A 13,996-nucleotide genomic window follows, 5' to 3' on the forward strand; every position below is an offset into this window, starting at 1 on the left:
TATAATAATTATATAACGGAAACTAAGTTAACTTTTATATAATCCAATAATTATATAACAGATAACTTATGTATTTCGTTCATATTATAACTCATAATGCACAAAATTTATATCATTTAAAGAATATAATTATCTAATCGTTTCCACATGTTCTATTCAAATACCATAATAAAGCTAGAAGGATGTATAAAATAAATTAAGCAAACAAAACAAAAAAGAAACAGTTTTTCAAAGACGATTGAGTATTTCTCATTGAATTAATTCAGTTCTCACTTCTCGAGAAGGCAAAAATACATAAAAACTCAAATTATCTATATTAAAAATTACGAAGTAAATCTTAAACACTTATTTCCTCGAAAAAATTCCAGAAGTTTCTCTAGATTGGCAACAAATCCACTAGTCTCCTGATTCAAATGTAAACATCAATGGCCGCCATTATAAAAAGGCTTAGCGGCACTTAGACAACTTTAAAATTGTTGATAATTCTAAAAATATTGCATACAGAATTTACTAAAGGCATAAAAACCTTAACCGGAAGATAAAAACAACATAATACGATCATTTTTAAAGCAAAAAATGTAGAATTTACAAACATATAAGAGTAAAGAAACTAAGATCACTGATCCGGGTAACAGAGTGGATATATATATAAATATATTTATATACGTTTGGTGCGGCCGATTGCAACCAAAATACGAGGTGCACATCTACATTTTATGGCAGTCCTGTATACAAAATTTCAACGCCCTGAGTTATGCGAGATACGTACGTACTCACGTACGTACATACGTTCGTACAGACGCCACAAAAAATTCTCTTTAGAATTCATTTTAAAGCAGTTTTATAATTTTTTTGAAGGAAAAGGGTATTTTATTCTGTCCTTACGTACAGATATCACGCAAAACATCGTTAAATTGCATTCGATAGCGGTCAAAATGGATATTTTCGTTGAAATATGCTGCCTGAAACTTTTCGCGATTACAATACTTCCTTTTTACTTCGTACAAGGAAGTAAAAACAACTGTAACTAGATCCATCAAATTTTGAATATTATAGTAGTTCACTCGAATATGGATTTGTTTTATTGTGTATTTCATATTTTGTAAAACTCTAACGAATTTGTGTAAGAAAAAAAATGCTCGGTGATTTCAAAGCGAGCAATGGCAATATTGTACGCGAAAAACATTTTTAACTCCTGCGCTCAAAACTGTCTGTCGGAAATTCTAAAGGTAGAATGTTTTTAAATATTTTTAGTCCAAAGGAACATTAGCCCAAACTTTCAGATTTTTTTTTTTTTAATTGAGTGATTAAGTAATTGCGTTCATATTTTATCAACTGCCCATATTATAATTTCTATTACAAAGAAATGCTTTCATTTCCTTGAATTTAAATATAGTTATCTAATTCTATATGAGATGATATTTATAATTTTAAGCGTATCAAAACCATAATTCAGCAGTTTTTCCCTAGATTCCCCTAAAAGCATTTTACAGCTTATTATTCCAGTAAGAAATGGATATTACTATTATTAGACATGAATTTACTTCTGTAAGAGAAATATACTGTAGAAGGCATTACGGGATTTATCTCATTTTTGTTTTCATCAGGCATTAGCGTAAAATCTTCCCATTCGTTTTCTTATTGCAAAGAATTTGCAGATTTTGGGTTTGGCAGTTTTGGATGATATCGATAATGCGACTAAAAAGAGAATAATTTACGATTGTTCAGAAACTAGATTTTGTTTCCAAGATTTCATTTTTAAATAATTAGCTAAAATAAATTATTTCTAATTTAAATTTTTTCTAGTTTTTATTAGACAAAGTATATTGAGATTGTATTTATTTAACAGCCTGTAAATAGAAGAAAGTTTGTATTTTCAAAACCAATACTTCATTTTCATGCAAAGAGTATTTTTTAGTTTTAAACATTGAACGACTTATATTCAGAAAGACGAACGTTCTTCACCATGTTGATAACATTTTAACCTGAAGTTTTACAATGAGAACATAAAAGTGTTAAATTATTTATGTTATTATAACCATTAACCATTTAACTGAACATTAATATTTTCTTTCCATATTGTAGATTTTTTCCTAAGCGACATCATTCTTTTTTATATCCTATTTCTTTGAATTTACAAACATTTAAATTATTCTCTAAAGAATATAAAAATATTATTTATTTACAAACCGAATTTAATTATTCAATTACAGAATTATTTATTTACAAACCGGTAAATAAATTTATGAGAAATTTTACGTAAATAAATTTAAGCGAATAAATATAGTTTATAATAATCCATTAAATAAATTTATGAGAAATTTATTTATTTACAACCCGATAAATAAATTTATGATAAATTCTAGGCATTCATTTCTGGAAATAATTCGCAAAACAAGATGAAATACTAAGTAGAGTTTAAAAGCTTAAAAGGTAAATTTTAAATCCGACAGATCAGAGAATCAATCCTATTTCACCCACATCACATTTATTTATTTTTTTAAAATTATCATGAATCAACAATAGCACTATCCCCAGCTTAACTTCGGAAATAATTTAGAAATACACCTACTATTTTGGTGTTTTAGACTGTAGGATTCCCCACTGTGCAAATCTAAGTTACAGTTGAAACTGAAGAATCTTAACAACTAGTAAGCAAATAATCGTTTGAGTTCGTGTACAGGAAAAAACAAGTAAGAAGGGTCAAATAAACCTTTATTATTCCAATTAAAGTTTAACGAAACTCTGTCTGGGAGTTGTATACAATAAAGCCGACACTTGGGCTTGAACTTAAGAAACTAAGAATTAAAGTAAACTAATCTGAACTAAAGGAGGTATAGCCGAAGCTATCAAGATTCTAACAGAGTTGCCCCGATAACCCTAATTGACTGCGAAGCTATCAAGGGCCTAAAGTATGGCCGAGCGTAATAATAGCTTACGAGAGAATAGCCTAAAAAGGCGGAAGCGTGCAGTCAGAGTATCTGGTATCTCTCTCACTCTGTAGAACTTCGCGATTATATATCGCACTTCCTCATTAGCATTCAGACGTAATTCTAAAACTACGTTCTGGCCGGAAGTGGCAAGTTGAAGTAAGAATCGATAGGAAAGGAAGTTTAACTCAAAATTTAACTGTTCATAAAATTAATATAATCTTTAAAAGACTATAATACCTTTATTTCTTTTTCAGTAAGATATAAGATTTGATGCTTGTTAATATAAATAAACACACCAGAAACAGCTATCCTTCTTGATTTGCCATTGACGAACTGTGTAGCTTAATTACCATACATTAGCTTTCAATACCATTTGTACTCATTAACTTAGACAGAATACAGAATTTTGAATTTACAGCAAAAATATATGTTAAGTGAAGTTAGCATGAAAAGTTATCGTGATAAATAAATTACCTGGAAATTAGTGGGGCAAGTAATTGTAGGGTTAAAATAAGGAGAAATTACTGAAATCATTCAATTATTTAAATATTATGCCACTCAATTTTCAGTAAAGTTGTATTCTAGATATTCTTAGAGCATTTAAGAAAACATGTGCCAATTTTTTAAAAGATTTTCTATAATGAACTATTCCGGTAACATGATCTTATCAAATATACATTCCTGTCTACGAATAAGATACATTCTTGAGAGTACCTTTAAGTTGGATTTAAGTGTACCTGAAATCCCTGATGTGTTAGCCTGTTGTTGGTTTAGTCGATTATAGTAAAGCACGCGAAACGAGCTATTCGAGTAAGTGGAGAAATGGTTCGAGTTTCTAAATCGAAATAGTCTCGCTTTCATGTTACTCATGAGCAAACCTCGAAAACACCTACTCAGACAGCCCACTCGCACCCAGAACAGCATTCGAACCCGTATCATATTGCCATAAGTTTTTATTCACTCGCCCACTGCAGGGTTCGAGGCAACATGAAACTGATCCGAAAAAAAGAGCTCATATACAATGCTCTTTGTTGCAACTGATGATGATGGTGATGGCTGCAGTGGTGGTGATGATATTAACAATAATGGCATTATAACGGCTCAGTATGAGGTAATAATAATATAGTGCAGCGTTGTGCTTATTATATTTACAATATTACCCTTTTATGCAATAATATATTACCAGATTTCTCTACTGTTCCTTTGTTTCTATGCTTCCTATTCTTGTAGTATTTTATGCATGGAAAATTTCCTTTTATGACCTTTTCTGTTTACATTATGGCTATAATCTTAAACAAAAAGGGTTCTATTATATTCTGCGTCTTTATTAAGTCTACATACTCATGTTAATATTTCATTTCGTATCCAATTACAATGTTAAATATTATATGTTTCAAAACATCCTTTTCAGCTAATTGTGCCTTACTGAAAGAAAGAATACTGTCTTGGCAAAAACTATCTCGGAATACTTACTTAGGGATTTGATTATATTTATATATCTGCTAAGTTGCTATTGTTTGTTCACAATTGCATTTTTAATAATTTACATTTCATGAGCAATCTAACCGTAGCTGCACCATACATGACAATATAACTTAAAACCTTTTAAATCACAGGCTAGCATTTACTTTACCTACGTCACGAAGTACAGCATCATTCAATTTCTATGGTAACTAAGCCTTAAATCCAATCTCTGTCTTATCATTTTCCAATCATTTACTAGTCATACATAAGAGCCGTATTTCAGAAGATAAAATTTGAAAAATTTAACGTGTTTTTGCTTGTTACAGTTGGAGAAAGTAATCATCTCATCTACATTTAAAAACACCACATTTTTAAAAAAGTATAATATTCAAACGTTATAATTTTATTAAAGTTTAAAATTCTTCATTTTAATTAGAAATAACTTGTTCGATAAATACGTATGACTAATTAATTTCCAATGTCACACATTTTGATTTACTTAAACCTAAAAAGAAGATGTTTTCAATAAAGACATCTTTAAGCTTTATCTTTATTGACGCATTTTCGAAGTACAAAAACATTCTTTCCAAGCAAATAACTAAAGCAAAATTTAAAATTTCTCCTGGTAGATGGATTTGAGTGAAGTGCTGAATCATTTATGCATGCATTTTTCTTGTTGCATCGTCTTTCCTTTCCCTAGACTTTCAAAGATGGATGAAATAATATAAAAAGTATGACAGCTTTAAAGGAAGATAACATTCGTTGGCACATCGATGGATGAACGGGAAAATTGTAATATTATTTGCCGTAGCCTAAGAACCTTGTCTGTCAAGAAGCGATATGGGGAAATTTACGACAGAGAAGAATAGTTTGGCATCTTTAGGATAGACCCAATAAGTATATAAGTTGAATTAGGTTTCCGATTACGGCTTTCTATTTGCAGAAAAATATCTCTATAAAATTTTTCGTTTTGCCAAATGCTTAAAAGCATATTTGTCAGTTTACGTATGATTCGAGTTTCAATGATGCTTATGATATTCAAAAAACATATGATGTTTTTATATGACATATGAGTCTTCTTCTTTCTCTACAGCTTAGCGAAAATCAGAAATGAAATGTTAGACTCTAAGTCCACATTATTTATTCTTGACTTCATGACTACTGAAAATGCAATTGTCTCAAAACTTTTTTTTTTCATTTCTAATGCAATACTTTATGATATTTTTCTCATAAAACTCAGTTAACGTTACATATTTAAAACTTTTAACACTATATATTTGAACTGTTTCAGGTGTACAGGGTTTGTCCTGGAAGTAGTAGGACTGGTGTTTGTTTTTAAAATTTATTAACAATTTTGACACATAGACTTATTAGTTTTCAAACCATCCTCCTTCTGCATCAATTCAGCGTTTCCAGCGACTCTGCCAATCACTGGACATGGAACGCAGAAAGAGTAATGCTCTTCAGCTCCCTCATTACGGCCTCTTCAATGGCCTGGACCGAGCCATGGTGGACTTTCATGACTCTTTTATGTTGGGGCAAGAAGAAGAAATCTGAAGGAGCGGCAGCTCAGCTGTAATTGTACCTGAAAGACTCATAAAACGAGTCGCCTGAATCTATCCAGCGACTGCTGGATCATAGAGGCTCCATCACGACAATCAGCCGAGCAATACCGCCTGTGCTGACATAGACTTCCTGGCCAAACATAGCATAACACAGCTTCCCCCGTCACCCTGCAGCCCAGATGTCTCTCCTTCAGCCTTCCTCTCGACTGAAAAGGGACATCGAAGGGCTTCACTACTGTTCGGTCTAGGCCATTCAACTTGATTCATTTGATGCCATAACTAGTGGCTGAATAGCATTCCATTTCTGCGTTCCAGGGAGCTTTTAGTGACAAACAGAGTCACTGAAAACGCTGTGTTAATGCAGAATGGGCGCCTTTTGAAAACTATAAAGTCGATATGTTGAAACTGTGAATAATGTAAAAAATTTAGTCGTACTACGTTCCGGACAAACCTTGTATACAGAAATAAAATTTCGTTTTAAAATTTTACAAGTTCGGGACAATTATATATACATTATCCGCTACGCGGTCAGCCTTCGTCTGGCTTTTAAATGTACCTGAAAATACCTATAGAGAACACCAAACATTAAATTTAAAAACTGCACGGACTTTTAAGTGTGTAGATCAATTTTATCAACCAAAAAAAATTTTCAATAAAAATGTATTACATATAAAAATAATTACAATGAAATAAGCAATATCTCTTAATATAAACTATTAATTATACTAAAATAAATTAACTATATTCCCGCTGCCTTCTCTCAGAAACGTTCAGTATCCAAGAGACATATGAAGTCTAAAATCTGCACAGATTTACCGCCCTCATTTTTTCGAGTGGCCAAAAGTGCTGATATCAGCAACAATAGCAACAGTGATATATCAGCAACAATGGCTCCGTGACATTTTTTCGGATATAGAGAGAAAGAATTATTGATTTGATACGATTTCATCAAAAATCATAAAAAAAATATTCGAATTTTGAAAAACAATCGTTTCTAGGTGCATTGGTTCTTGTCCAGTATGTGCTCCACTATGTACCAATGTGTGTATGTTTTTCTTTTTTCTCCAACATCTGCCAGAAATAACGGACAAGAGTATCGGAGTAAAGATCGTTGATCCTGTTTGCTTCAGCTGAATCCGGATAATGGGCATTGGTAAACTCCTGAACTGCTTTCCATTTGACCAGGATGTTCTTGATGTCAGCAGTTGGGATTGGTTGATTGTTTGATTGTTGCTCCTCGTTATCAGATGACGCTTCCCTTTGAGCATTGTCCTGTTGCAGGACCAGAAGTGCTTGGAGCTCGTCAGTTGTCAGCTCTTCTACGTGTTCCTCAATAAGCTCCTCTACATCCTCTTCCTCTAATTCCAACCTTTGGGCCACTGTGATGATGACCTTCACTACTTCTGTGTCATCAACCACTGCTTCTTATTGATATAAAATATTGATTTTAACTTAAAAGGACGATATTGAGTTTAACATAAAAGGAGGTATTGCCGCGATACGTGCTTAAGTTAAGCACAGTGACTAACGACTGCCTGCAGTGCCTGCGCGGAAGGATGCAATACATCGGCAGCGATCGTGGAAGCTCGGTCGAAGCAGTCGTGGAAGCTCGGACGAAGCAGTCGTGGACGCTCGGGCAAAGCGGTCGTGGAAGCTCGGGCGACTTCGTTGTGTGAAACGAAGTTCATTGTATGAATCATGAAATGAAGTTCGTTATGTGCAGCGTTCGCTGTACGAGGCGTTCTTTATGCGAGGCACCACTGTATTTTAAAGTTCTGCGTTGGCCAGTAAGTCCTGGTGTTTCTGTTTACGTAAAAAATAAATATTTTGGCAATGCATTATATGTATTTTGATAGAAAATTATGTGCTTTACAAAGCAGCGTGTTTTCTTATTATTGCTGATATATTTTGTATTCTTTTCATGGCATCAAAATGAAGAGTAAAGTCGACAAAAAACGAGCATTTTCAACATATTCTGCTATTTGCGTTTAATCGAGGTGCCAATGCAACAGAATTTGCTCGAAAGATTTGTTAAGTGTAAGGCGGAAGCGGAATGTTTCCTAGAACGGCTCAAAACTAGTTTTTGCTATTAAAAGACGGTGCATTGAACAACTCGATGAACTCCAATAAGATGTTGAAAAACAAACGGAGAATACTTTTTGATTGATTTGTTCATTTCTTGCTCTTTTTATGAAAACCCTAATTTTAAAGAAAATGAGCAAATTAAGACGAGTAAAACATACAAAAGCATCATCTATTCATTTTATACATTTTATTTCAGTTTATGTTTGTGAAGACGCTTCAAGCAGTCGAAATCTTAAAGCTTCGTTCATTTTTTCATCTGAGGAATTCTAATAATTCTGCGATTTTCATAATTTCAGAATAATCTGTAGAAGCCGATGTCATCATTATTTAACAAGGAAGAAAGTGTAATTTTTAACAAATTTCCTGGCAGTATTGAGAGAGTTCAGAATATTTTTTACGTGAGTAACAAGATTCAATATGAGAGTAAAAGAAACGGGAAAAAAACTTATAAAAATAACAAGATTTTTTATTTTATTTTCGTAAAACACACGACTGAGGTTTCTAATGTTATTTTATAATACCTAACTGCAGTTTAGTTTCTCATTTCAAATTAACGCAAAGCGCATGAACAATTCTTTTACCCCTATTAATCTCAAAACGAGATTTTAAGTTAAATCACTAGAAAAGTCTGAATCACTTTTCTAATGGGTCTCGTCAAATATTATCGCCCTGTATTATATTTAAAGAAATTAATAATGAAACATCTGCATAAGTGTATGTATATGTCTCGTATTATGAAAAAACAGCGAGTGTCATCAAATTCTGAATATCATATTCCTCCCCCCGCATATGGGCACCCACCTGGAAGCCCAAATTTGGACTTTGTTTTATTGTGAATTTCGTATTTTGTAAGACTTTAACGAATTTTTGATTAACAAACTCAATGATTTCAAAGCGAGCAATTGCAACACTGTGAGGGAAAACGAAAACATTTCTATCACCAACGCGCGAAAGTGTCTGTAGAAAATTCTAAAGATATGCTGTTTTTAAATAATTTTAGTCCAAAGGCGCATTTGTCCAATTGTTATCGAAACGTGTATGTATGCATAAATGAAAAAAAGTCCCTTTGTGCGTAAATATAAAATCTGAGAGATTTCAGATCTTCTTTTTATTGTTATTATTTATTTTGTTTAGTTTTTCAAATCTAAGTAAGCGTATTGAAGATAATAATGAAAACACTTGTAGTTAGTTATCTTTATTTTTTATATTGCTCTTCTCCGTGAGAAGTGAATTTCAGTAAGAAACTATTTTTATGACCTAAGAGTTTTAATTAACAAAATGCATTACGTGTTTCTTCACTGTTGAGAACATTTTTAATAAATATGTATAGGAACGTTACAGAATTAAATTCTCAAATGGCGTTCATCTAAATTCAGTGCCGCTTTGCGCAATAATTCTGAACCCGCCATAGAGCCCCACCAGGAGGCCGAGGGTTACAGTCGATGCGGTGTCCGCCAATAACATCGTGGACGAAAACGTCGCGGAGAAAACAACGCAAGGCGAAAACGTTGAGCTACAAAATATCGTGGGAGAAAACATCGCAAAGGGAAAACATAGCAGTTCTAAAACATCGTGGTACAAAACGTCGTCGTCGAAAATAAAGCGGTTCAAAACCTTTGCAATTTAAAAACATCGTCGTTGAAAATATCGTGGAAAAAAATAAAGTATCTACAAATCATCGCATGACGATAGCATCACAGACATGCTTTTTTTCAGCCTTTAGTAACTGTAAATGGATATCCCCATAATGATTAGTGAGCGCAAGAAGGAAAGAAGGATAATTTTTACTTTCACATTTTTTTATTAACTAATAAATTTTTGGCGAGGAAATAAGAAGGAAACTTAAGGATAGAAAATTATTGCAACTTATAGCACTTAATAGAATTTTAAACCGACATAGTTAACTAACAAAGGCCATTAATAAATAAAAATTTTTATAAAGTTTTTACTGGTGATTTTTTATGAAAAGTTTAATCTATAAGTTGCATTTAATTTTCTATTCTTAAGTTTCCTTCTTCCTTTTTCAGCAAAAATTTATTAGTTAATAAAACAAAAATGTTACAGTAAAAATTATCCTTCTTTCCATCTTGCGCTTACAAATCATTATAGGAATATCCATTTACAGGTGCTAAAGCCTGAGAAAAGCATGTCTGCAATGTTATCGTCATGTGATGATTTGTAGGTACTTTATTTTTTTCCACGATATTTTCGACGACGATGTTTTTAAATTGCGATGTTTCTGAACCGCTTTATTTTCGACGACGATATTTTGTACCACGATGTTTTAGAACTGCAATGTTTTCTCTTTGCGATGTTTCCTCCCAGGATGTTTTGCAGCACGACGTTTTCGCTTTGCGTTGTTTTCTCCGCAATGTTTTCGTCCGTGATGTTTTTGCCGCGATGTTTTCGGCTGTAACCGTCGCTGAACACTAGTAGATGGGTCCGAGGTTCAAATCCCGCTAACGCGCTAGCTTCATGTACGTTTTCGTGGTTTTCCCCATGTTTAACGTGTATAAGAACCAGTTTACTTTAGAAAGTCCTCTATGAAGGCGTCGCTCCCTTTAGGCAGATATCATTCGAGGCTTTGGTGTGATCACACAAAACAAAACATGAACCCGCAAAGCAGAATAATAATATAACTTTGAACATACAACGCTGCATGGCAGTAAACAGATCTTCGTCAGTCTTGTTTTTAAAACTACAAACATTACCTAAATTCTATACAATATCAAGTATAAACTCTCAAAGCATCATTCATTACCATTGGCTTTTACCTTAACTTCTGTAAGTTACGAAACGTCTTCAAACTTTTCTAGCTAAGAGGCTGTTTTTTCTTAAAACACAGATCATGAATATTTAAATGGGATGCATAAATTTCAAAATTGAGATTATCTTAGCAACACGATGTAATGTAATCGTTTCTTTTGCTGGAGAAAAATAGCTTAAAGCGTGCTTAGAACGAAGAGAAATAAACGGATTAAGGTCTGCGAATGTACTTAACACTGCAAGTGCTCATCAGAAGATTGATAATATGTCAAGTTCTGACATGGAGTAAGTTTTTTTCTCTTTGAAATGCTGTAAAATTATATTTAATATTCTTCTTTGTATAATGTACTGCCATGCACAGATGCATTAACTGCACTTCGTAAACAACCATATTTCATTCAACTAATCGTTCATCTCTTTGGTTAGAAAGTTTTATGTAAAGTATTCACCTGCAAGTTACACTTGTATTCAAAATAATTTGAAATATTTTATCTAGCCGTAGCCGTACATTATCAGATAGAAGAAAGCATCAATTTAAGGAGTATAATATTCATTGAATAATCCCAGTAGACTTAGAATGAACATTATATCTTTCCTCATCTTCTAGTTGATCAAAGCATATTTAAAGGAAACTATTATACAAGTTAAATTACACAAGGTAACTGTTTTAAAACTTTATTTTATATCTTACTGATTATTTCATGAGAGGTTTTAATTTTAGAGATACAAGCTTTAAGCCTATTTTTAAATATTATTTTTTAGCAACAATTCATTTTGTTCTGTGCAATATGAGTAGATCTTGTTTAGTTAATTATCATAAACCATATCAAAAAGTATCGTAATTTTGTTAACATGTTGCAATAAATGTCTTATATCTCCTTTTCGCTAGAATTTCAGGCTTAGCGGAAGATTCTCACATTCTTACGAAGAAGTGTTGTAGAGTCATTAGGTTAATTGGAAGCAGAAAAGATGAAAATATGCAAACGCCTTCGCCGGGAATCGAACCACGGACCTCTGTAATACCGGCCCAGCGTGCTACCGTTACACCACGAAGGCACGATAGGAAAGTGGGAGTAATACCTTATATACTCCCCTTTTTAAACTGCGACTAGTGTTTTAGGGGACCTAGTCGCCCAAATCCTGGGTGCGGAGAATCATCATCCACAACCCTTTTAGTTCGGGCGCCACTTGTAAAGTCATTAGGTTAATTGGAAGCAGATAAGATGAAAAATGTGCAATCGCCTTCGCCGGGAATCGAACCACGGACCTCTGGAATACCAGCCCAGCGTGCTACCGTTACACCACGAAGGCACGCTAGGGAAGTGGGAGAAATACTTTATAGTGTAGAGACATTAGGTATTTTTTGGAAGCAGGAAAGATGAAAAATTATCAACCGCCTTCGCGGGGAATCGAACCACGGACCTCTGGAATACCATCCCAGCTTGCAGAATGACTACACCACGAAGGCACGCTAGGAAAGCGGGAGAGATACCTTTTAGATATAGATGTATTGCAAAAACATATGCATATTACATAAATAGAGAGAGCAGAAGGTATAAGACATTCATGTCAATATGTTAACAAAATTGCAATATTTGTTTGTACACACTATAACAAATAATTAAACCAAATCTTCACATAATGCCTAGAATAAAAATAAATTTGCTTAAGAATTTGTAAAGTCATTAGGTATTTTTGATACGGGAGACATGAAAATTCTGCAATGGCCTTGGCGGGACTCAAACCAGGACCTCTCGAATACGCGCCGAGTGTGCCACCATTACATTACGGAGGCATGCAGAAACAAAGGAGAAAATACCTTATAAATTAATGCAGTAATACTCCCATTGGAAGTATGTTTCCATGTATGACATAAATATTAGCAAATTTTAGAAAGTCCTTCACGATGATATCCTTCTTCAGGCAGATAGCTTCTTTGGGCCTAACCTTAAATAAATTAACCAATCAGCAAAACGATTAACGTGAATCTTCTATTTAAGGAGTAGGTTAACGTGGTTCTTCCGTTCATTAAATCTATCGAAACTTATAACAACGAACAATGATCTTTTGTTTCTATTCTTTACTTTATACAAGCTGTTTCAACTGCTGTTTTGATAATGGACCTGCAATATAATTATGGTTGAATGGGTTACTGGTAGCAGGCAGTCACATTTCCATCTAATCGAAGTAAAATAATTTTATTAGAGCAAAATTGCATTGCGGCGTATTAAAGAAATCAGTTTTAAACTGATTTGTGTTAATTACTGGTAGTGTAAATTTTAATAGTTAGGTGATTGCGATAGATCTTGCAAACTCTAATTTCATTTTATTAATTATAATCAAATTAATGGTTCTTCATTAAATCTTCTTGACTCAAAAATTATTTGTGATTCCTCCTAGGGAGCAGTGACGTTCAGAATTCAGTAAATATAAAATTCCAAAGCTGATTTTTACTTCCTTGTACGAAGTAAAAAGGAAGTATTGTAATCGCGAAAAGCTTCAGGCAGCATATTTCAACGAAAATATCCACTTTGACCGCTTTCGAATGCAATTTAACGATGTTTTTGCGTGGTATCTGTACGTAAGGACAGAATAAAAGACTCTTTTCCTCCAAAAAAAAAAAAAACTAAAAAACTGCTTTAAAATGAATTCTGAAGAGAATGTTTCGTGGTGTCTGTACGAACGTATGTACATACGTGCTTACGTACGTATCTCGCATAACACAAAAACGAGTAGCCTCAGAACGTTGAAATTTTGTATATAAGACTGCTATAACATGTAGATGTGCATCTCGTATTTTGGTTTCAATCGGCCGCGCCAAACGTATATAAATATATCCACTCTGTTACTCGGCTCAGTGATCTCAGTTTCTTCACTCTTATATATTTGTAAATTGTACATTTTTTTGCTTTAAAAATGATTAAATTATGTTGTTTTTATCTTCCGGTTAAGGGTTTTATGCCTTTAGTAAATCTGTATGCAGTACTTTTAGAATTATCAACAATTTTAAAATTGTATATGTGCCGCGACGCCTAATTTGATCGCGGCCATTGCTCTTGTTTACATTTGAAACAGCTGAGTAGCGGATTTGTTGCCAATCTAGAGAAACTTAGCTTCGCAACAACAAAGATAGCGCCTTCATTTATTATTTAAATCATGCTTAATCCTTTCTGGAATTTTTTC

General features: G+C 33.3%; 1 non-coding gene across 1 annotated transcript; it reads right to left on the reverse strand.

Annotated features, from left to right (window-relative positions):
* Window positions 1-12,052: 12,052 nt before the first annotated feature.
* On the reverse strand, window positions 12,053-12,124 carry TRNAT-GGU (transfer RNA threonine (anticodon GGU)). The gene has a single exon. It is a non-coding gene; the product is annotated as a tRNA-Thr (tRNA).
* Window positions 12,125-13,996: the final 1,872 nt, after the last annotated feature.

Source organism: Stegodyphus dumicola, chromosome 1 (assembly GCF_044657685.1).
Source record: "Stegodyphus dumicola isolate Sdum_Otavi_A_Nest chromosome 1, ASM4465768v1".
Lineage (NCBI taxonomy): Eukaryota > Metazoa > Arthropoda > Arachnida > Araneae > Eresidae > Stegodyphus > Stegodyphus dumicola.